At 42.8% G+C, this 25,184-nt stretch overlaps 1 long non-coding RNA gene across 1 annotated transcript; it reads left to right on the top strand.

The window, feature by feature from the left end:
- Window positions 1-24,648, top strand: LOC307212491. The gene is made up of 3 exons (XR_013837017.1): window positions 1-437; window positions 2,348-2,505; window positions 22,487-24,648. It is a non-coding gene; the product is annotated as an uncharacterized lncRNA (long non-coding RNA).
- The last annotated feature ends 536 nt before the right edge of the window (window positions 24,649-25,184 follow it).

Below are 25,184 nucleotides of genomic sequence, written 5' to 3'. Positions count from 1 at the left end.
TTGAATGTTCTAAACATTCCCAGTTATTGATGCTGTCAGATTGATGGATTTTAGTTAGTGGGTATTGCCTAAAATGTTGAATTTGAAAAGCTGATGTTGAACATTTAATTGCCTTAACGCTCACTGGCAAATGTAGGCTTACAAGTGGGCCATCTAATCTGCATGGTGAATGATTGTACCAAACAGGGTTGTAGTCAGTGGTGGCTGGTGCCCATTGAGACTAATAGGGTGGAAGGCAGGGTAGATGGAAGTAGTAGAGCCAGAGCCAATGACGGATAGAGGCAACAAATTCTGGGTTTGTCCCACTGAGATCCAGCTCCAAGGGCCTTCTGGTGGTTCCCTCATTGCGAGAAGTGATGTTGCAGGGAACCAGGGAGAAAGACATCTTTGTGGTGGCACCCAGCCTGTGGAACGCCCTCCTGTCAGACATCCAAGAGGTAAACAATTTTTATTTTATTCTATTTTATTTATTTATTGTTATTGTTGTTATTATTATTATTACACACACTTGAGAACCACTAAGTCTCTTTTGTGGTGTACACCTTTGCCAGCTTGTCATTACACACACCGTAGCTGACACACTCTTTTGCACTAGCATATTATGGTATTTTTAACCAGCGAATGCACGCACAGACATAGGGACTTTGTTTTTATATCATTGTGGGGGCAGCAATTGCCAAGAAAACAAAAAAGGCCGGCAAAGAAGAGCCATTAGCAATGTTTAGCATGAGGGAAAGGAATGTGGGGGCTCAGGAGGTGATCCATAGGATGAGAATATGTGTGTTAACAGTCAAGCATGCAAGCGCGCCCCTCCCGATTTTAATCTGTGACCTGTCACTATAAAGCATTTTATGCTGGTACGACATAAATCCATGCTGGTGATGACAGGGGACTTTCCACTTTGTTTTGCTGTTTTGTTTTTAAGTTGGCAAAATTCCTTAGGTGAGTGAACTGTTCTTTAAAGGAGAGACCAATTTCTTTTTCTTGTAGAAGTGAAATGACATGCCAATAACAGAAAACCCTACCTCAGTCATAACAAAGAGAAGTGCAGCTTCCTGGTTACGTGGGAGCGACACAATTATGACAAAAGGACACACGCGTGTTATAAAAGCATATCTACAAGTGAAACAAGGGGGCTGGCCCCCTTGACACCTCAGTCCCACAAGTTCAGGGGCAGGGAAATACCTAATTTGGAGCGTTCACATCCAAGCCACACCATCCATAGCTAAGACTGTTAACCAAGCGTCAGGCTCACTAGGCCAAAACCTGAATAGGCACGTAGCATGCCTTTCTGTCCATCCATTCTACCCCCCTACATTTGAGGAGAAACTTCATTTGGGCTGGAATCAGTGCTTACAGGTGTATGGGGTTAATTCTGGAGCAGCTTCCTGATCTCCAGTTTGTGCGTGCTAGCTGTAGTGAGTGACTCAGTAGCTAGGGAAAGACAACCTGCATGTGCCAAGAACATTCTCCTTTCCAACTAGCCTGCGGATTCGGAGAAAAAATAGTTCCACTGAATGAGTGATATTGCAGAGACAGATTCTGGAGTCTGATGCCAGCAAACAGCCCATCTGTTGGACAAATCGATTGAGTATTTTATTTGACTAGAATGGTAGTGATTACTCTCCATTTTTCATTCTCCAGCTCATCTGTGCACACCCTATTTCTCATGTTCTCAGGCTGAGCCCCAAATCTGAAAATGAGCTGTACTATGGCCTGCCCAGGACTCTCTCTTTATATCTCTCCCTCCCTCTCCGTCTCTGCCATATGTGCGAAAAGTATTGGATGGTTACAAGAACCAAGGGATGCATTTATTTATTTTGAAGTTCCCCTCCAGCTTCCTCTTTCTAAGATGCAATTCTAATCTTCTCTATTCACAACTATGACTCAGATGTTGTATTAGGAGGGTCTGTTGTGTGTATTATTAATGAGGCAGAAGTATTTTGTATTGATTGATTTGAAATCCAGATCTCTGTAAGGGAAGAGAGAAGAGAATTGGGAAAGAAAACAAGGGATGGAGGGAAGGCAGAAAAGAAGGAAAAGAAAGAAAACGTGAAGCTGTTGAGAATAAGATTCATCAGTGGAATTAATGGGAGTAAAAGGGTGCTGTGGGTTAAGATTCCATAGCCATTTATAGATGAATAATAGCTGTTTTCCTGTCAAAAATGTTTAGGGCATGGAGAATGGAACAGCCAAGTTAGGAGGGTCGTATTTCTCAACTTCAGATTGAATCAGAGCTGCTCCAAAACCACATTGCCTTAGAATCGACAGATACACTTGCTTCTTGGGAACACTCAGTGTGAGTCCTGGCAGAGGAAAACCTCTTTTGCTTTGTCCTCAAAAACAGCTGTGTGGGTTTCCTGGACCTTGAACGCATTGGCGACAGCAGCCCAGCTGGTACCAAGGATGGGAAGACCTGGAGGGTGGTGGAGGAGGATGCTTCCCCCCGCCTTACAAATAAATGTCTGGAGAGAAGGCATCTTTAGCTCACGTAGACATTTTCTGGTAAGTGTGCTTTCCATTGCTGCTGAACTGCTTCTCACATCTGCTATGCGGAATGTTTAGAAATATATATGCAAAATCCAGACTCTCCAAGTGTCCCTATTTTCCAGGAATGTCCCTGATTTAGAGGAGCTGCCACGGTTTCTGATTTGATCCTGGAATGTCCCACTTTTCCTTAGGATGTCCCAATTTTCATTGGAGAAATGTTGGCGGGTGTGGAGTTATCTGACCCCCGAGATGTCTGAAGGCAATCCTGTATAGGGAAGGGTTGTTGTTGTTGTTTAAAGTTTAATGTTTTATTATGTTTTTATATACAGTTGCACCTTGGATCCCGAGTGTCTTGCAAGACGAATGTTTTGGCTCCAGAACGCCACAAACCCAGAAATGAGCGTTACGGTTTGTGGACATTCTTTGGAACCTGAACGTCCAATGGCACTTCCGCGGCTTCTGATTGGCTGCAGGAGCTTCCTGCAGCCAATCAGAAGCTGCATCTTGGTTTCTGAATGTTTTGGAAGTCCAACAGACCTCCAGAACAGATTCTGTTCAACTCCCAAGGTACGACTGTATGTTGGAAGCTGCCCAGATTGGCTAGGGCAACCCAGTAAGATGTGTGGGGTATAAATAGTAAAATTATCATTGTGGAATGGGACATTCCTATTTTCATTGGAGAAATGTTGGAGGGTATGAAAATCCTTTGTTGCACAAACCAGTATGCTGGTTTCTATTAATGCAGGGAATCCCTTTAAGGCTTGTGTTGCTACCCCATTGCCCAGGAAATGGTTTTTCTTATACTTCAGATGCCTTAGCTGTGGGCTGCTGAGCTCAGCACCCCCACACTTAGGACATTGGGATTTCCTCCTCACCTTCTCAGAGGGATCTGGGTTTGCAACAGCTATTATCTGCTTCAAAATCACTTGGTTAAAGGATTTTGCTTACAAAGTATTGGAGATTTGGGGGCCACCAGGTGGCGCATTGGAAGATGGCCGACAATAACATCTCTCCGACCCACACGAGGTAATTAAGAGGCTGCTATGGGAAGTATGCAGTCTTCCTACCCCCCCCCCCAGGATATGGGGGGGGGCTGCCTTGCCAGCGGTGGTCACAATGCATCCCCCGATTCGAAAGATGGGGGTGAGGATCACTTGGCACAAGCCCTCTGTGAAGTCGGCTCTTCCTGAAGCCGTCTCCAATCAGCGCCCCGGTTTGCTTCAGCTCAGAAAAATAATTGGAAATATATAATTGGAAAAGAAGCTGAAGCACATACATCAAACAAAGTTCGAGAGATAAGGCTGCTGATTAATGCATCTCTGTGATTGGAGCGACAGGAGGAGACAAATAAATCAAGTGATGAACCACCATTACGAGACTAGTACGTGCGGAGCGAAAAAAGAGGGGGGGTGGAGGAAAAAACTTTTATTTTCTTTGCTTATGTGAGTATTTATAAACCTCCACCCCAAAGAGACGAATCGTTGCCTTTTACTAATCGCAAGCAAGAATTTAAGAGCTGTGTGGAGTGAATTATTGATTGAAGAGAGGACTGGTAAATATTGGAGAGCGGAGGAAAAATTCTATGACACAGTTTTTAATGGCGTCTTGATAAGACAGGCTTGTCGAAGAAAAGCGAGGGGAGGAGGACCAGGGTCATTGGAATGTGAATGATGGATTGAAATGTGATATCATGGCAGAGCCCCTTTGTGAAATACGTGGCAAGCTTGGGAAAATTAATAGGACAGACCGGGGATAAATTTTTGAAGAAGGGGAGGAATGGCGGCTGTCCTTATGAGATATGACTTTTGGACTGTGCAAAACCCATGCAGATGTTGTTTGTTTCTAAACTGCTTGTGAACACCATCAGAGATCGCAAAGAAAGGAATATATGATAACAACAAGAAGACGAAGAAAGTAATAAAGAGACTATCTTGACAGATCTGGATAGAACTGTTTGATAAAAGCAGGAACAGAAGTGAAGTTTTGATCCTCGTTCAGAGCTTGATGTATGGGTACCCCCAATAAATTAAAAAATTTGGCTGTATAATTTGGAATTATGATTTGGAAATAATGTGATTGGATTGGCCTGCTAATAAAAATTATGTTTTTTAAAAAACAAAGTATTTGAGATTTGGGCCAGCAAAAGTATAGGGCAAGGAGATAGCTGGAGTTTCAGCAGGGTAGGGGTACCTCAGGTAGTCACTTCTATCTGTCCCTTGGGACTTTCCCTAGGCCACAACTTATCCCCAGGTCAGCTCTGCACATTCTTTGAGGACTTCTGCTAAGTAAGAATGTGTCCTTGAAGTGAGATAATGCCTTTTGCTTCTTTGGATGAAGAGAACTGTGTATAGAAACTTATTATTTTCACAGGACTGGAATGTAGTCTGGAATGTAGCCTACTGTACAAAGATGAGAGACACATCCATTACTCCCCTCCCCTTTGCTGATGGTCCTGCCCATGTCTGCATATGGTCCCATCTACCCCTGGCATGTGGCCTGCTCAATGTTGCCAATGGTGGAATGTGGATCCTGCTATTCTAGTGGCCATGACCTAGTGAAAATGCACCTATGCATTATATTTTAGTAATTTTTAAAATAAATAAATAAATAAATAAATCAGATTTTAAATTTGTGCTAAAATGTTTTGTTTTATTTAACTGCTATTGCATTATTATTATTATTATTATCATTAGTATTATTATTATTACTATTGACATTTATATAACACTCATTGGAAGACCACAGAGTTGTTTACAACATGCAGCACAAATGTCATTACATAACCTAATATCTATGGAACATAAAAATCAAACAATTATATAAATATAAGAGAAGAATTACATAATAAAATGCAGATTCTTGTAATAGCGACAGCATAACAAATAAAGGAGAAGCAAATCAGCAGCAGAGTATCTAAAATATAAAAACTGTATTTGAAAAAAGTGGTATAGCATAAATGAAAATATTTATTTTTTTAAAGAAACAATGCTGCAAAAATGATGCCATTTCAAAGAGATGGAAGAGCAGTGTAATGAAAATATACGCCTCTGGTTATTGTGTGCTTCTGTTTGATTTCTCCCCCTACCCCCCCACCCAAGGAAGATTTTATTAGATCTCAAAAGAGATGGAAGAACTCTGGGGGGAAACACCATGATTTGAGGATAATGTCACCTTGATTTTTTTTTTTTTAAAAAAAGGAATGATCAAAGAATGGTCATTCCAGAATAAGCACCTTGTGGAAGCACACTGAGATTTGCAGTAAAGCTGTAGTACGATAGCTCTTCAACCTCTGTTGAGGATGGGATAAATACTAGGACACTGTTTCCCAGGCCTGTCATTATGAGCATCCTCCAAACAGAATGCTGCTTCTGTTCAGGACTCATATATCAATTTATTCCACAGACCCAAAATGAATCTGTCTCGATACTCATACACTGTTGTCATCAACACCAGCTGCTAACAGCTCTCCAATGTTCTGACATAAGCACTTTCTGTCAGTACAGTCTGCTTTTTAAATAAACATCAAAAGAACAGAGCTTTTCCCTGAGATGACCCATATCTCCCCCTTACTCCTCTGTGAGCTGGGAGAAATGCTCCGCGTGCAGAGAGGAGAATACCCATCTGCTCATGGAACACTTGCCTTTTTGAGAACAAAAGAGGAAGCCTCCACTTGCATATATGTCAATACTAAAGCTCGCACTGGGTGCTGAACTGAAGACCTGAGGGACTGCATGTACAAACTCAGACTGTGCAGCACCTCCCAGGTCTGCAGAGAAACCAGCCAAGAATGCTAGAACAGACCAGGTGGTGGTGTGTTCCCTGCACAAGCTTCCAGGTCAGAGCTACTTACTAGTCTATGCAACTGAGCCCCAGCTATGGAGCACCTACCCTAGCCATTCCACTCTTGTAGGGATGTGAGAGAACTTTGATTTGGTTTGCATTTAAGGGTGAATTTACCAAATCCACACTTTCCTAAACAGTAAGTGAGCTGAAACAGCTGTCCTTCAGAATTCACAATCATCCAAATTTTGGGATGCAGCTTCAAAAATGCATATATTGGGGGGCAACTGTGCATAAAAATGAATATATCAGTTAAAATAACATGCAAAAAATGCATTACATGAGGGGAAATTGCTTGCTAAAATGTGTACATAAGTCAAAATCGCATACAAAAAATGTGTTTACTAGAAGAAATTTGCGCTAAAATGCTGATGAATTTTCATGAAGATTTGTATTTTATTTTAGTCACAAATTGATGTAGAAATACGGAGCACTAAATTTCAGAAATTTGGGAAAATGTGAAACTGAGATAACTGAAGTTGACAGCTCTTTCCATCCCTAGCACTACTTTCAGGGCCACAAGTGGCTAGCCTGTGGTCCTCCAGATGTTGTTGGACTCCAAACCGGCATCACTTTCCACCAGCAGGGGCAATAGTCAGGGATGTTAGGAGTCGTAGTTCAGAAACATCTGGAGGGCTGCAGACCATCCCCAGTTTTAGGCACTGTGTAAAGTTTGGGACTCAATATATAGCAGGAGGGAGTTCCAAAAGGCAGGCACCATCACACTTAATGCTCGATTCAGTGGCAGACTTTGGGGTCTCAAATTTCAGTGACTCCCTGTGTGATGCCAAAATTTGGTGCCTCCCAACTCTCAGCTTCCATTCTATATCATAGCTGCAGGGCCCCCTGTGGCACCCCTGAGGCTCAGCCCCCCCAAATCTGCCTCTGACCATTTCTACAATCCTTCTGATGTGATGGCATCTGCACAAGGCCCTCTTCTGCAGAGCGTGGTGATCAGTGAGGCAAATAAGGAGTGAGAAAACTTATGTAACTCTCCTGCCAGGGGAAGCTGGTAAGATGCACATGCAGTCACTGAGGTTACCAGGGCTTTTGTATCTTAAGATGGATCTGGGGCAATCCCAGAGGAAGTATGATCCCATTCAAAGCTGACAATTGATCAATCATCCAGATTCGAGGACCGCTCTCTAGGAATGCATCAGTCTAAAAGTTTTGGTTACTCTCAGTTCCTCTTTTTCCCACTCAATTTATGTTCATTTATCCACATTTCCACATCACTTTGTAATTGTTTTCAAGTCCTCATGTGTGAATTTAGTGTGAATTTCTCCTAACACACTAGGTTTTTTTAATGCAATTTCCCCATATAAACATTTTTGCAGAGCTATTTTCCCCAGTACATTTTGGATGTTATTTTCACAAATATATGCCTTTTGGGGTACACGTTAGCCTCGTACGTCCATTTTTACATAAATTACTTAGCTGGAGAACTGCATTGCAAGATTCGGAGAAGTGTGAATTTGGAAGAATAGCTGTGTTTTGGTTCACATATTGTTTTGAATTATGTATGTTTGCTTTTAAATGTGAACTGAATTGAATTTCTCCCCAATCCCTACCACTCACCTATAGCACCTCTATCTTGCAAAATTCAGATTCAGTTTTTTTGGTCCTCATCCAGCCCACCACCGAGTCCAGGCATTGGTCCAAGACTTGTATAGCCTCTCCTGATTCAGATGTTACAGAGAAATTATCTTAATCATAGGCATGTTTCCAAGTAATTATCTTAATCACTGACATGTTTAGGCTGCAGTCCAAAGCATACTTGGGAGCATGTTCTGTTGGATGCAGTGGAAATTACTTCTGAGTAAACATGCATAGGGTTGGACTGAGAGTGGCAATAATATGAAGATTCAGGCTAAAATTCTGTACTCATTTATCTGGGAGTAAGCTCCATTAAACTGATTGATGCTTATGTCTGAGTAGGCATGTATAGGAGAGCACAGTTAACAAATAATTAACATCAAACACAGAAAACATTAAAAGACAAAGTCAAAGCTAATCAAACTTTATGACCTCATTAATTGTTAGCTTGTATCTCTACATAGCTGGCTTGTTTTACTCACATAACTGTGTCAATAATTTTGAATCCTCCATAGGGATCCATTTCTGCGTCACATATTGCATTTTGTTTGTTTGTACCTAAAACATTTTAAGTGCTGAAGAGGCTGAAAAAGTGGAAATTGGAGATCCCCGCAACTACTGCCACTCTAAGTGCCATATCAATATATCTCTATCTCTGTCACAAAGCTGCATCCAGTGAAGTAGCTACTCAGATGGCTTCATCAGACATCCATCTAACTCTGTAATTGACAAAGGCATCTGGAAAGCAGTTTGTAAGGTAGCTACCAAAACAGGTCACAGTATGCAGCAGGGAGCCATTCTAAGAAGAAACAGAAATATAGGAGATTTTCTAATAGTCTTGACTTATAGAGATACTGGTATGAATACCTTCAAAGTATCGCTTTGAAGATATTCACATCCCTCTCTCTCTCTCTCTGAAAATGAGAGCACCTTGTAGTTTTCTAGAATCTGATTTCCACAGAATTCAGGGAAAGTATAAACTGCTTTGATGACTTCTGTTGGATTATAATGTCTTTAAAAGTTGGGCTTTTATGGTGAAAATAGGCTGGAAAGTGGCATTATGTGAATGGACTAGATATGTGCTCCATACTACCTGTTTTCAGATACCTTGCGTGTTCTGGGTAATAGGCCATTCAGAAGACCCAGGCCTAAATCTATGTGTGTGTTTATGTATGCTATATCTGTGTATGGTTCAGTATGTGTTGCTGCGGTCCTCAACCTGAGAACCAAATGGAATAAAGAATGCTTAGATACAAAACTGAATCCAGTGCAGTGGAGGCCACTTTGAAAATGGACAAACCTCTACTTCAGACAATAGACTAAGACTGATTCAGTAGAAAATATTCTAGAGAACATACTGGGCTTGGATCCTCTTCCAGTATATAGGGTCTCCTTAGAACACATTGCTAGAAGTGTGGTCTCCCACAAATAGGCCACTGTTCTGGAGATGCTCTCAGAAAGAGGTTCTGACAAGGGTCAATCAACATGACTTAGAAGCTTTCCTTAGAGTAGGAGATATGCATGCTATGGCATGGCACCTTCAAACTATTGGAACCTGTAGCCAGAATCTAAGCTGTGGCTTAACTAAGCCACATTACGTAGTTGCTAAATGTATCACATTACAGAATTGGACAGCAACCCAAATCCAATCAGTAAATAATTGGATTTGGGACATGTTGGCTTTGGTGGCACATGAAAAAATCTATTACATTAGATTACAAAAGGAGGGCAAATTTCTAGCAATTTGGCAAGAATTCCTTGATTTCTATGTAGACTGATGTGAAAATGAAGGTGTTTTCTATAAAGGCACATTGCAGGAACCTGGGTTCTAATCATACCTATGAGATGGAAATTCAGTAGCAGCTTTCTTCATTTCATTCATTTTCTTTTTATCATTGTGCCTTCCCTTTTTGTTCTGCCTTCTAGTTCTGTCCTAGTTAACCCCATCCACTCCCCTGGTTAGCTTCTTGCTTGGAAGCTTACATGTATAGGGATAAAGCAAGGCAAGGAAGGCGATCAGTTTATGGGTGGATGGGATGAAGGGAAGACATGGTAGCAGCTTTGGGAATTGGGAATTTCCAAAATATATGGCAGATCTATGTCTAATGGGAGATGGACAGACTGTGGATCAGTAAAAATCAGTAAAATCTCAATAAACAAAACAATTGGATCACAAACAGTGATTGCTTTCTGATTTGTTCTGCATGCATAACTGGTGATTTTGGGCAGCTAAAACCTGCATAGATGCTCAAAACTCAAAATAATAGAAGTTTTCTCTTTCATTTTTATCTCTGCGTTGTTACCAAAATTGCTGGGATAAGCCTCCACACTGCTTGTTCAAGGGATGGGAAATTGGCCATGAAGTCTTTTGCTCTCACACAAATCAAGCTCAAGGCTATTAGACCAAAGGGGGGGGGGAGGGACCACCTGCCAAATGTTCTCTGGAATGATGTGCTGGAATGGTCACTGCTTTTATTACAAACTTTGTTGACGAGAGAAACAAACCTTCTCCAATGTAGTTTCCTCCAGATGTTTGAGGATATAACTTCCATCAGCCCTGGCCAGCATGACCAATGGTTAGGGATTTGGGAATTGTAATGCAAAGCATCTGGAGAGCTCCAGGTTGGGGAAGGCTGGTATAGGCTGTGGATTGGTCTTGAAGGGCACATCTGTGTGACCATTTTCTGCATATTAGCTGAAGCGTAGGAGTTCAAAAGAGATCCTCAGAAGACAGGCACACCTTATTTCTCTCCATTGCTTAACAAGTGGAACTATTCTGTTACTCCATTCTGTTAAGGCTGGGAACATTTCAGCCACTCCTCATATATGTCTGAGCTACTTCAAAACTGCCGTACCGCCTCCCACAAAATTTAATTCTCATGGTTTTCTTTCAAATCCCTAGGCAGTGGAATTGTTCTTCTCCAGCCTTGTGGGACCTGACAAGCTTTCCATTAATTCTCAAATATAGCAGTTAGTTGGGCAAATCTTGGACTGGTTAGCTTTTCCCAATGCTGTCCTTTTCTTCACAGAAGCCTATTTGGCCCAGAAAAGCCAAATAATGGGAGGAGGCAGGAGTTCATTTCCACAAATTCCCTCTTTCTCTTGCAGCTCCCTGCACTACCACCCACATTGTTCTGGAGGGCCCCTAACTCCCTGGAACAGATTTTTGGAGTTGCAAAGGGAAGGGGAAATTTTCTAAATCTAAATTAAAACATGCCCCCCCAACAACCCCTTCTTCTTTCCTTTCAGAAGAGCCTTCCCTAGATCAAGTAGAAGAACAGCATTAGATACAACCCACTATCTCCTTTAGGATTCCACAGGTTCTGGCCTGCTGATCTGAATTTGTTCAGGTGATCTTTTTGACGGGCTCCTATGTTAGCATGACCTGTGCTTTTGGTCCACAAGTTTGCTTTCTAGTTGAATGAATAAAAGAACTGTCCTGAAGACCAAAAAAATTAGTTATGCTATGCTTTTTCAGTTCATGCCACGATTTGAGGGTCATCCAGCCATTATTTTGAACCTTTGAGGGTTCCCAGTCCCCAAGCCTTTGATCACACAGAAGTCCATTACCAGAACTTGGCCAGAGTTTGACTTCAAAAGTTGGCTTTAGTATCTTGTTGTCAAATATTTAAGGGGAAATTTCCTGATTAGATCGCGTTCATTTCCTGATCTTACAAATCACATCCTTCTTTTGTCTGTTGTAAAGAGGCACTTAAGTCTTTGGGCAGGCTTTTGTAGCATTTTTTTCATTCCTGTTTAAATAATCTCCAGGCTGGGCTACTGCAATGAATTCTCATGGGGCTACCCTTAAAATGCCTTGAAACTTTGACTAGAGCGAAGGTCAAAATCTACACTTCCGAAATGGGTTGCCATACATCCAGATTTTCCTGAACATTTCAGCAATTTCTGCCCGCACACTATTTCTGATGGCCGAATCCCGGCTATGTCTGGGAAATTCCGGATGTATAGCAACATATTCATTCAGTGTTATTCAGTCTGCACTGGTTACATACCCTCCAATTGTCCTCAGATGAAAATTGGGATATTTTATGCACCATGCATTTATGAGTTTTTAGGAAGCATGATAACTTTGAAAAACCCTTATTGTTGTGATTGTGTAGGTGTTTGATGTGGGGTTTACCAATGTTTATTTGGGGGCCCAGGGACATAGAGACTTTTGAGTTCAGTGATACATAAACTTTCCCTTTTTTAGTGTTTCAATCTTAGGAATGTGTAAGCGACTTCAACATCCTGGTGTGGTGATGAATCCTGGATGGATCAGTTGTACAGACACCCCTGCCAAGCATCCCCCTCCCAGCTGTCCTTTGACTTGTCTTCACCCAGATGCACAAAATGGGGAGACTCACATCAGATTTCAGAAGGTGGCACCAATTTAGCTCATGAGAGAAATCAAAGCCTTTTCTCTATCCACGTGAGAAGCCAGGCAGGAAGGGGGTTTGGAGGGAGGTGTTTTTGCTCTGGAGGACCCCTCCCCGTCTCTGCAAATCCCCTTCCTCTCTAGGAATTTAGTCCAGATCACTAAGCCATATATATATATAGAGAGAGAGCCAAGCTGCAGGATCAGATCTCTTTGCATTTCTCTCCAAGCAGGAGCCAGATGGGAAACACCACACAGGTGGTGATGGCTCAGTGACACTTCAGGTTCCCAAATGAAACTGGCAATGGTAGGTGAGGCAGCAATGCAAAGAAACTGAGTAGGGACCTAAGAGGTTTGGACACAGAGCAGACCCTCCCCATTGTGCATGATGCTGCTGAGCAGCTCTTAAGAGTGTGGAAATAAGAATCCCAAATAGGTTGCTGCTTCTCTCTTTCCTTGGCCTGGAGATGGAAGGAGCAATGAATGAAAAGGCGAAGAAAGATTTGAGGTTTTTTGAGGGGGGAAGATTCAGGACTCTGCATGACAAAGTGAGAAGCCCTGGTGGCTTAAGGGTTTTTGTGATAGTCCTGGCATTTGCCGGGCAGTGGGAGACTATGTGGTTACTTGTTCCTGAGCTGAGTTTATTGTTCTTAACATGTAGAGCCTTCCACAGCTTGGAAACTGGGTAGGCTAAGGCTTGTCTTTTCTGGTATGTCCCTCCAACAATTCAATCCATTCAATGTATGAGGTGCTGCTCCCCCCCCCCAATAAAATACAGTCGGTTGCTGTGATAAGCAGGGCCATTTCAGTTCAGGTGGCAGCTTAACAGAATGCTCTCCTTAGAAAAGCCTACCTGCCTCCAACTGACCAAGACTAGGCAGGGGTTTTTTGGGGGGGAGGGGTGTTGATAGATTATCAGTTTTATTGTCTTTCTTGTTGCTGTTGATGGGGCCATGCTATTTACCTTCTATTTACCTCTATGATGCTGTTATGCCCATTTTGCTGCTTTGTTGAGCTGTTTTGTTGTTATTTTGCCTATTGCTTTATTGCATCTGGCTGTTTCAATATGTATTTTGTTGGCCACTTTGATTTCTTTTGAAGAAAAAGTGATATATGCATACAAAAATAAAAATAAAAATATCAAATAGATATCCTGCCCCTGCTCAGGAGGCCTAATTTGCCAGAAGGAGAGTCTTACACTTGTAGATGTCACAAAGGCCGGCTGCCCTTACTGAAAATCCAGAACATTCTTCCCCAGCTGTTTGCCTTAGTCTTCACTCCCACCCCTATAAGGGCTATCATGTTTCTACCTACCTGCCCACCATCAGAACTGGAACAATGCACTGTCCCTTCCATGCTCATGTCATGCAAGATATGATCATATGAGGCTTGTGGGAATGCTTGTGGAAAACTCTGTGAGCCCAAGTGAAGGTTTGTGGGCTGTGCAGACAGTGTGGGATGGCTTCTGTGACTCCAGCCAGCTCCTCTATTGTGTGCCTGTGGGAATTCGTAACAGACAAAATCATTTGTTTATCTTGCTTGCTAAGATAGGAGCTTGGAGTTGTGGCTATATGTTGCCTGACTCAGACATCAGCAAGGGTAGACATGCTCATCAGAGATAACGCAACATTCAGTTTGTCAGAAAGACAAGGAAGGTGTGGAACCACAAAAGAGACTTTCTCAGAACAGAGATTGGTTTTGGCTTCCAAGTTGGGAAGGAGGAATGGGGGGAAACGTAACTAGAAGCTTGCACATTTCTTTCTCCCGAGGGGCATGCTGCTTCACAGGACTAGGTTACTAGTTTGCAGATTCCAGATTCTTGTTAATCAATTCTCTTCTGCTGGCAACTCATCCCTATGCAGAATTTATAATATGGATTGGCCAGAAACTAACACAATTATATTCTAAATGTGTGGTTCCGAAAGTGTTGAAATCTCCTTTGAAATATCTTGTCTCATATTCTTGCAGAGGTTCTGCCAAGCTTTTCCCCCCTACAGATGGGCTGTGTTCAAGTTCCTTCTGATTCCATAGGGTGAATAGACATGGGAAGAAATGCAAGGGCTACAATTTGGTTGGCATTTGCTGTAGAAACTGCAGTATTAATTTCAGATCATTCACAGGATTATATATTTGATGAACTCTGTAGGATGCTGTGGCTTGAAAAGTACATCAGCTGCAAAACAGGTGAAATCCACTTCAAATATTCATTGCTCTTTAAGTTAAAAATTCATTTGAGGCAGATGTAGTTGCTGAGGGTAATTGGTCTGATCATCTGGATGTATAAACTGAAGCCCTTTAATCAGGAAATTCCCTTTAGAATCCAAACAAAAGATTGACATCAATAAAAATTCCCAGCGTCACTCCAGGCAGTTTCCTACAAGCACTTTTATTAAAGCTTCAGTCCCTTTGCAACAAGGAGTGGTGGAGGAGGAGGAGAAGAGCTAATATTTGTAGCTATGATTAAGATTGTTTTTTTTTAATAAAAAAAGCACATACGCAGCTGTACTTGTGAACGGCTTTCCACAGCTGTATACAGTGGGTCAGATACCGCCTAATAGGTCCATTTTGCACTCCCAAACTAATTCCATGCAAAAAAATGTTAAACCTGTAAGCTGAATGCTGCTGCACGTCTCTAGGTTCCAAGCCCTTCCTTTCTCCGGGAATTGGGACTGATTATTAGGATGACGCAGACAGCAGCAGAAGAAAAGGAGAACAACCAGCCATTGAGATGTGCCTCACCTAATTACCTTCAAAACAGTGTTTCCTGGCTCTGGAAGAATGCAAATCCTTGGAAAGGGTGCAACCTCAGACGTATCCCTTTCCCCGAAAAAGAAGGAGAACATTTGAATACACCTGTGGATTTTGATTTCATTCTGATAATAGCACTGTTCGCATTTTCCTTTTGACACATGCGGAAGGACATATTTGCTTTAGAGAAACTAGTGTTCCCTAGAGGAGATATTGGCTGTTTGGCCAGCAATCAACACCACCTCTTTCCTGGGACAAGTGCTGCATGTACCGAGCGCTCTGCGTTGGGTGCACAGGAAACAGATTACAGCTTTGCAGAGGGAGTCGTGTTGGCCGAGGAACACGGTGTCAACCTTGACAAATCAACGTTACAAAAGGAGAGGTGATTGTAGTCCCCTCGGGTTACATATATTTTAATCTGTGGACAAAGGTAGTTAATTTCAATAGCACATTTAGCCTGTAAATTATTCTTTCCTGTCATTTCTTTCTTTTTTTCCCTTTTTGGTAAAAATACATGTAGACTAAACATAATCCATACGTCTTGGATTGACTTAACTGTTTCTCCATGCTGAGAAAACAGAGCTTTTGGATCGTTTATAGCCATGCTGTGCACTGCTCTGGATGGCTGACTTTGCAAAACTTTTCCTGCTGTGGCTGGTGACACCAGATTGCAAAAGGAGGGTGTCTCACCCCTTCCAGGATGTGCGTAACCACTGTTTAGCTTTCAGGAGAGCTATGCCTCTGCATATGATGCTCAGTGGGCTTTCAAACTGTATACTGTTTCTGGGAAACCCCGGTGTTCCGTGGAAGTTTTACCAGGGTGGAGGCAGGATGTGCGCTCTTTAATAAGATCCACAATGGCAGACAAGCTTCTCTGAAAGACACTTTAGCAGCAAACGTTTCTTGAAACATGCACTGAAAGGAAATGCTGATTGGGCCCTATTCAGCGCAGTGATGAGGCCTCACACAGGCTTGGCCACCATGCCCAATGAGCTGAGGGTATCTCCTAGAATATCCCCCAGAATCAATTGCAACTCACAGCGGTTCATCAGCGTACAAGTCTATGGGCTTCTCCACACTAACCTTGCCTCCACTCTTTCCAGGCCCAGTTCATGCCTGAAAGCTCCATGTCCAAGCATCTCCTCCTCTTTCTTTCTTATTTTGCTCTGGAGCTTTCCTCATGAAAATCATTCTTTAAAGCTCAATCAGAACAAATGCCAATCCATAGGAAACCCACGTTGACATTTGCTCTGATTGAGTGCTAAAAGGTAGGTTTTTGCAGGGAAAGCTTGGTGGCTTGGATATGGAGATTTTAAGCACAGACCAGTGCTTGGAAAAAGCAAAGCCAAAGTAGATGCCACCTTAGTGCAGGAATGTTGGATGGGGCAGGGGATGAGTATATTATTATTATTATTATTATTATTATTATTAAAATTTGCATAGGCTTGCCTAGTTAAAATTCCCTCGTGTGCTAAGGGTGGTGTTGAACTAATGCATCTTGTCAGAGCAAGGATTTCTGCATGCACGATGGGGACTTTCCTCCCTTTCCTTACACATGGTTTTTAAACTCATAATTTTATTATTTTATCCTATTTGTAAACCATTTTGAAGTTCTATTGCAATCCAGCGCACTATGACCTTTTGAAATAAATACATAAAATAAAATAAAATAAATTCGACATTATTTATAAGCTGCTGAAATTTATTCAAAGTAATTTAAAATAGTACTGAGTTATTATTGGGGTTAATTAGATCCTTTCACAAATTTTGCCTACATTACACTTTATGGTATTTGTGTTATCATGCCAGTGCACTTAACTGTATATGGTTAATTGGCATTAACCATTAACCACTAGGTTAATTGGCATTAACCTAGAACTGATTTGAATAAGGAAATATGGATAGGGAATGATATTGGGAAATTACTAATAGTATGACCAGTTTGTTTAGTATTGACTGTATAGATATTATCAGTCCCTTTGTACATGAAGGCTGAGGTGGGTGAGGGAAGGCTTGGGAATATTTCAGTATTAATTTAGTTTGATCCCACCCACCATACCATCTCCAATTATGAAAGATCTTGGATTAATGTGTATCCCCCCTACAAAGTGTGAAAAGTAATGATTTTTGCAAGTGAGAATGCTGGGTGCATATAAAAATAAACAGAATTCCTCTGGACACAGAGGAATTGTATTGTCTAGCATTATAGGGAAAGATAAAGGTTAACAAGGGAATACAACTTCTTCTAAAATTTACTCGTGGTGCTACATTCATATAGGAATGTTCAGGGGGAGGGGAAATCATATCGAGTCACAGATTCTCAAGTTGTCATGTGGAAATCTTTATAACAAACTATATTTGCCAAAATTCAGCTTTCACCATTCTAGATTCTGAGCTGGGGATGTATTTTAGCATTTGGAATATGTGCAGATTCAAATTTTACTGACAGGCCAGATGTTCCTGGATATGATATATATATATATATATATTAAATGCTATATAGATCCAGGCACTATATATGGCAGGAACTTTGAGTCCCGTACTCATATATTTGGCTTATTTTTCTATATACTAGGTGGAACAGAAGGAAATCTGGGCACTAGAGAAGAGTTGGATTTCCCTCTATTTTCAGATTTCAAATTCCCATGAGGGGAAAAAAAAAAATCACAGCTCAGCATCTGAATTTGCTCAGTTTTAAATACATATCCAATTCTGTTTGAGATGCAACATCTTGCTTTTCCTACACTGGGCTTGTCTTCTACTGGACTGCCTGAGATATTCCTAGAAGTAGCCAATTCCAAAGCCACTTAGGATTCATCAGCTTACATCCACTACAGTGTACTTTGCACCTGGTTGCTAATATATATTATATGGGTTGTAGAGTTATGGCAACTTGGCTTGGAGTCTCTGTCCTTTTGTCCCTTAGATATGCTTCAACCCTAACCCCTCTCCACCCCAGCTTCAAATTTCCAGATGGTTGTGAAAAATACGACGTGACAAATACAGTCGCAGGACTCCCCTTTAAAACTCAGCAACATGTTGGGAACAGTCGCTCAAGTTAATCAGCTTCAGCTTTTTCAAAGAACACCCCTTGAATAGCTGTGTACCAAGAAAGTAACATGCTATGGATAATGCTAATCCTAAGTCTGGTTGAAATTTTGATGAAATCTGGCATTCTGCTGTTATTTTATTTATTTGTTAACTTAAATCAGGTGGAGAAACTATTTCAGTCTGAAGGCCACATATCCTTGTGGGCAACTGTCCAGGGTCTGCATGCCAGTGGCGGCGTGGGCCAGAGGCAAAAAGTGGGGTGGGCAACAAATATGACCCCCAGCTTTGTACGGTCAGCTGCTCTGAAGCCATTCAAATGCCAGAGGTTTCTATTCTACACATGCATAAGTGCATACCCCTCAGCTGTCCTGATTAAATCAGGACATCCCATTTTGGGGGGCCGTGCTCTCACACGGATCATGTGACTCACAGGGGAGCATGGCCTGGAAGATGGGCATCCCAGTTTCCCGCTGCAACATGTTGGAGGGTATGCAAGTGGGTTACATAGTGAGCCAGTGTGGTGTAGTGGTTAAGAGCGGTAGTCTCGTAATCTGGGGAACCGGGTTCGCGTCTCCTCTCCTCCACATGCAGCTGCTGGGTGACCTTGGGCCAGTCACACTTCTTTGAAGTCTCTCAGCCTCACTCACCTCACAGAGTGTTTGTTGTGGGGGAGAAAGGGAAAGGAGAATGTTAGCCGCTTTGAGACTCCTTAAAGGGAGTGAAAGGCGGGATATCAAATCCAAACTCCTCCTCCTTCTCCTCCTCCTCCTCCTCTTCTTCTTCTTCTAGTGGGTTGGTGCCATGGAGCTGCCCCTCCAGCCAGCAGCATCACTGCCTTTTACCTGAATGATGCAATGGGAATGCACCAATGGGAATGCTGGGTTGGCTTGGACCATGTGCCTGTGCTCCTCCAACCTTCCTGCTGCACTGTCCAGGTAAGCAGCAGTGGTGCGGTGGTCAGGAAGGTGTTTCCGCAGCACCATCAAACCACAACAGCAGGTCTGGCACACATACCTCCACCTGGGCAAGCAATATGACATTATCAGAGTTGAAGGGTGCATTTCTACCAGGCAAAAGTCATGGAGCAGGGCCACTGAGAGGCATGGCCTGAGGAGGATTCTGAAGGCCAGATGGAGAGGTTGGAAGATGGCGTTTGGCCACTAGGTCTGAGATTCCCCACCTGAGATTTGTACCTAACATAGATGTTAAAAGTTCATCCCCAGCTTTCCAGTCCAATGAGTCTCATGGTGACTTCCAAGCAAGAGATTACACACTCCCCACCCCAAGTTATGTATGCCCCTCACCTGCAGTGGTACCATCTGCTATTGCACTTTGACCAGCTCATTCTGCTCCATGTCTAGACCAAATTACCAAATGATGAAAATTTATACATCAACAAAACCCGAGGGACCTTGCATGGAGGTGGAGATAGGGAAGGGTGAAAACTAAGCATCAATATTTCTTGATTAAAAACTGGTTTTCCTTTCTTTTCTCCTGTGAGCAGCATTATAAGTTGCAAAGTAAAACTGAAGTACTGGATGAGTGCTGATGGGTATTGGTTGAGTTGTTGTCGTCCGCCACCCCAGTTTCTTTTTTAAAGCATTACATGGGCAATTCAGTGTTCTTAATTTGTAGGTGATGTTTGTGTTTCTGCTGATCTGGGCTCAGCTTGGAATGATATTTTTTTTTAATAAAGCCCATTCATTCCCTGGGTTTTTGGCTTGGCAGCCTCCAGTCTGTGCTGTCAACTGGATCATCTGAGCTTGGGAACAAGCTAAAGTTCCCAGGACCTGGGCTGGCAGAGGCTAAGTGTGTAGCCGAGAAGCTGTGTTCAAGTCCCCTGAGGAAGGAAGATGGCTAGGCTGTGGAGCTCCTTGGGACTAGGGGATTCGTGGCATCTCGTTAGTATCGGCTCCCTGGGGACTCATTTGTCTGCTCTGCCTGGTGGGGAGATAGCGTGAGAGGATGACTCCACAGGGGGACAAGGGCAAAGAAATAGGGCAGCAGAGATCAGTCTGGAGACGCCAGGGGTTTGTGCCAGATGATGGGAGATAAAACACTTGGGAAGCAAATTAGGGAGACTAAATAACTGAGTAGCAGCCCCTGGTATAACCCTTTCGATCCTGCTTGTTTCAACTCTCCTTTGTTTCATGCGTATCTCCAGCCCTTATTGCAGGGATGGGGTACCTGTGGCACTTCAAAAGTTGTTGGACTCCCATCACACCCGACCACTGGCCATGCTGACTGAGGCTGATGGGAGTTGGAGTCCAACCAAATCTAGAAAGATACAGATTCCCCACCCCAGCCTCATTAGCAGGTGCAGTCACATTATTGGCATAACAGTCATGGACAACACATTCTTATCTTTATGGAAAGAGGGTAGGTGCCAAACCATACATGTTTCAAAATTGTATTGTATGGCTTTTCCCCCTGAATTGTACTATGTCAAAATTGTATTGTATGGCTTTCCCCCCTGAATTGTACTATGTCAAGTTGCAGGTGGCAGTTATCATGTTCAAATGCTTTTTCCCTGGAGCAGATGGCTAGATGTCCTTCAATGCATATAGAAAATAAGCATGTAAATGAGAAATCTTGTAAAAAAAACAACAACAAAAAACCCCAGCCATTCTAGTTTTCTATGAGCAAATATTTAGGGGGTAGGATATTAAAAATGTGGCTTGCATTAAAAATGGTCCGGTCCAGCAAATATTCACCACATGATCCTGCTATATCAGCTGTAGAAATAACAGAAAGGTGTTAGCAGTGCAGAAGGAAGAATGGCAGGAGATAGCTGTTCCCCAGATCCCAAAAAGTGCAGGCTTAGGAGTTGTCTCCATTTTGGAAAATCCATCTTTTAGACAAAAGCAGGGGTGCCAACGAATAAAATATTGAGGCGGGGCAGGTAAGCCCCATCTCACATGATGCGGAGCACACACATCATTTGAATGGCAATGCCCATCAACATTGCCCCCTCCAGCCTTCTCAAATATTTTATTTGGGGTGTGGGGTGGTGAAGGTCCCTCAGCCCCAAGGAGTCGGCTCCTATGAACAAAAGCAAGAACTGACTTCTCGCCTGGTGGGAAAGAACCATTTGTCTTTGTACTTCACATACGATTATTACTACAGGATTTCCATTTATTTCCTCCCAAATGAAGTTCTAAAATGCTTTTTTATGCTTGTTGTTGACCATGCTTGTGGTTGGTAGGCCAAAGGTCCTGCAGGCATGCCTATGAATGCTTTGGTGGTGGATGGTAAGAATACTGTTTCTGAATTGAGGCCACCTCCTCTTTGTGTGTCCAGAGAGCATAGATTTACTGCAGATGTGATGCAGCCACCCAGGAAAAACCACCCTGCCCCACGACTTGGGGAAATGTGGGTGGCTCTTTCGTTGCAATTGCCTGACTTTCTTGTGACTCACAAGGCCAGCTGGAGCCTCTCCACCTAGTCACCACCAGTACTTGGTACCATCTTCCCAGCCATTAGGAACATTGCTGAGCTGTTGGGTTTCAGCCAGGCATAGAAATGCTTCAGCATGGTGGCTCATTCAAAGTCAATATTAAAAGCCATTGGTTGTACGTGGTGTAACCCACTTCTTCCTTTCCAAAGTTAATTTGGTTTCTTTCTGGAATATCAGACCCAATGTCTTGTGGCGTTCCTTCAGAACATCCAGTTCTAAGAAAGAAAAAAGGGGGCTTGGATGCATTTTCTTTCCATCATGCGGAGCTGCTGTTCTAAGGTCAGATGTTTACGGGCAAATGGAGGCTTGAAAAAAAGTGGAAAGGGCTTCAAAAAACAACAGCTCCAAAAGTGCTGCTCTTTGGCGCCAGCAGTTCAGACCAACATCCCCTTCAACTCCTGCTAGCTATGGCAAGTCCCCTTTCTGCAGCACGTTGGTCTCTCTCTGTTTTTGTTTATCGAGACCACAATTACAAGCCCAGCCTCCGACCTCAGGCCGCTTGAGACAGCTGAAGCCAGCAGGCAGAGTCTTCCCTGAAACCTGGGAACGCTGACGGCAGTAACTCCATTCCTAATCAGAACATCTCAAAACATTTGGGCTATTCGGTGGCAAAGCCTGAAACATGGGCTCGGTTTCTGAGGAATGTGCGTGCAGGAAATTCTTTAACGGGGGGCAGGAATTGTTAGCAGGAGCACAAGGTGACGAGCCAGATGTGAGCAGGGTAGAAGGCTTCTCCGACTTCCACTGGGCTACACGAAGGAGTGAATTTGTTTTGCGGTTTCAGCAGTCATGCTAAAACTTTCACAGAATTCCATCTGCTTAGCCCAGTAATTACCAGCCGATACTTCCAAGTAGAAGTCTTCTTCTTTGCTGTCACTCTTTTCTTTTTTCTCTTTTCTTTTCTTTTCTTTTCTTTTCTTTTACAGCTGCCGCCTATCCAAGCTGTGCTGGCATTCAGTACATTGAAGGGATTTATCCTCTACAAGAAAATTGCAAGTCTCCACTTACAGAAGAGTATAATGGTGCAATGACATCAATTTGCTGAAATGCGGCACAGGGCTTGACTCTCCCACTGCTCAAATTGTGTGGAGAATTTTGATGAGCCGAAAAGGCTCATAGTATAACCTTCTGCTTCATGGCAGAACCATTGGTACACACATTTATGTTTGTAGACAAGTAGATTCAACCTGGGGCAGGGGACCAGTGTAAAAGTCCATGGTTCTGCTGTTGGATGTAGACATGGAATATAGGAATATAGAGAGCTTCCGCATATGAAGTCTAACCAATGACCCACCCATCTCAGTATTGACTGGACTGACCGGAAACAACTCTCCATGCTTTTAGGCAGGGTCCTACTTGGACATGCAGGAGATGGAACCTGAGACCTTCTGCATGCAAGGCAGCTGCCCTACCACTGAACATGGCCCTTCTGGCGAAGAGAAAGACAAGAGAAAGAAAAAAAAGGATTATATATTTTGAGAGCATGTGAATAAATCCCATGTGGCCTGAAACATTGGGGGGCAGGGTTTACAGTGGCTACCCCACCTCACCCTCCATGTATAGTGATACCTTGGTTCTCAAACTTAATCTGTTCCAGGAGTCCATTTGACTCCTGAAACCGTTCGAAAACCAAGGCACAGTTTCTGATTGGCTGCAGGAGCTTCTTGCACTCAAGTGGAAGCCGCGGAAGCCATATCAGATGTTCGGCTTCTGAAAAAATGGTTGCAAACCGGAACACTCATTTCCACGTTTGCGGCATTTGGGAGCCGATTTGTTCAGGAGCCAAACCATTCGAGTACCAAGGTGCCACTGTACAGTTTTTTTTTCTTATGTATCTCTGGAAGGAAATATTGGCAGGATAATCCCACTTCATTCTCAGAATCCATATTGGTTCTATTTTGCAATTTAGGTTTCAGGTTTTATTCTGTTCATAATTCAAGTTTCAAATGCTTGAAGAATTCTGGGCTCATACTCCTGCCCCCTCCCCCCATTTCTGGAAGCGCTGCCAATGTTCATAACTCACCTCGCTTTTAACAACTCACAGCCTGTCAGGGCCCTGCCCATTGCAAGCTGCTTTTATACATTCTGGGGGGAAATCGGTGGCAGTAATTCAGGAGCTTAATTGATGAAGATAATTCAGCGAAATCTCTATTTTTGTAACAGGATCTAGGATATATATTTCTGTCTCAATACAGCATTTTTCACATTATTTTTGGAAGGCCTCACAGGATCTATAACCATAAGTGCTTCAAATGAGGAGTAAATCTGTACTCCTTTTTCAGGTTCATTTAAATCCATTCCATCAGTACTGGCTTCAAAGGGACATAAATCTCCTCCATTGTGCCACACAATCTGCCTGTGTCGACAGCCGACATCAATTTGTAATTGTTAATGATGGAGTTGGCACTAGAACTGGCAGCCACCCAAGAATTTGGAACACTTTATCTTTTCTTCAGGTTTCATAAAATAACATTAAATAATTGGGGGGTAATCAATTCAGAAAGAAAAGTTAGCTACACCTGGTTCTCATAGAACACTGGGGAAAGCTGGAACCCGCCAATTAAAAGCAATGAAATTCAGCCTGGCTTAGAAACATCCATTCATCTTCAAGGTAAGAATTCCATAAAAACGTTTTTGGCGTCTTTAACATTTGCACTGGAAAGTCAAAGCATCCAAACCCACCAAACTGTACCAATTTCCATTGCACCATTGCTAATAATTTCTTTTTAGCATGCAGAGAATTTAATAGTCATTTGTTTAGACAACAACATTGTGAAGTTAGTTAAATGGAGAGAGTGACTTGTTCAAAGCCATTAAGGGAGATTTTAGACCTGGGGTGGGTAACCTTTTTGGCTCCATAGGCCAAATTCTTATCATGTTCTGCCTCATGCCCAAATTTGACAGATGAGTAGGGGAGCCCACCTGTCAATAATCTGATGTCATTATGATGCCACACTATTGACAGGTGGGCAGCCGTGCCCATCTGTCAAAGTCCTTTATGCTCCGATCTCAAAAGGGAAGTGGGAGGAGGCTTGCAAAAACATTTGTGAGTCTTCCCCTGGTCCTTAAAAGGAAAGGGAGGAGACTCACTAAGGCTTTTCTTACTCTTCTCTTTTAAGGCTCTCAGACTGAAAGCTTAAAAGGGAGGAGGGAAGAGGCTTACAAAAACCTTTGCAAGTCTCACCCACTTCCCATTTAAGTCCCTGATCTCTCTCTGATCTTAAACCAGGAGGGTGAAGAGTCACAAAGGTGTGCAAAAGTCTTTGTGCATCTCCCCCTTCCCTGGGAAAAAATCACTGCAAAATTGGAGACTGAAAAGAGACACTCGCAAAGGTGATGGGGAAGGGAGAAAGAGGTGCATTTTGAAAGCAAAGGCAAAAGCACTCTTCCTATGCTTGCAAAATGCTCCTTCCTTTTGGCATGGGAACAGGCACAAGCAATAAAACGGAGCAGAATTTAGCCCTTGTTCTTCAGCTGACAAGTGGGGGGCTATATCCTGCTAGGACTGCAAGCACCCGTTGGTGCAGCCAAGGCAGAATTGAACACCATCCTCCTGTCCCATTGGCTGACATAGTGAGTGATGTCAGCTGATTGACAGGTGGGTGTGGTTCAAGAAACATGGCC

The sequence above is a fragment of the Podarcis cretensis genome, assembly GCF_951804945.1.
Source record: "Podarcis cretensis genome assembly, chromosome: 1".
NCBI lineage: Eukaryota > Metazoa > Chordata > Lepidosauria > Squamata > Lacertidae > Podarcis > Podarcis cretensis.
Note: the sequence above shows the minus strand (reverse complement) of the source record. Positions and strands in the feature narration are given on the sequence as shown.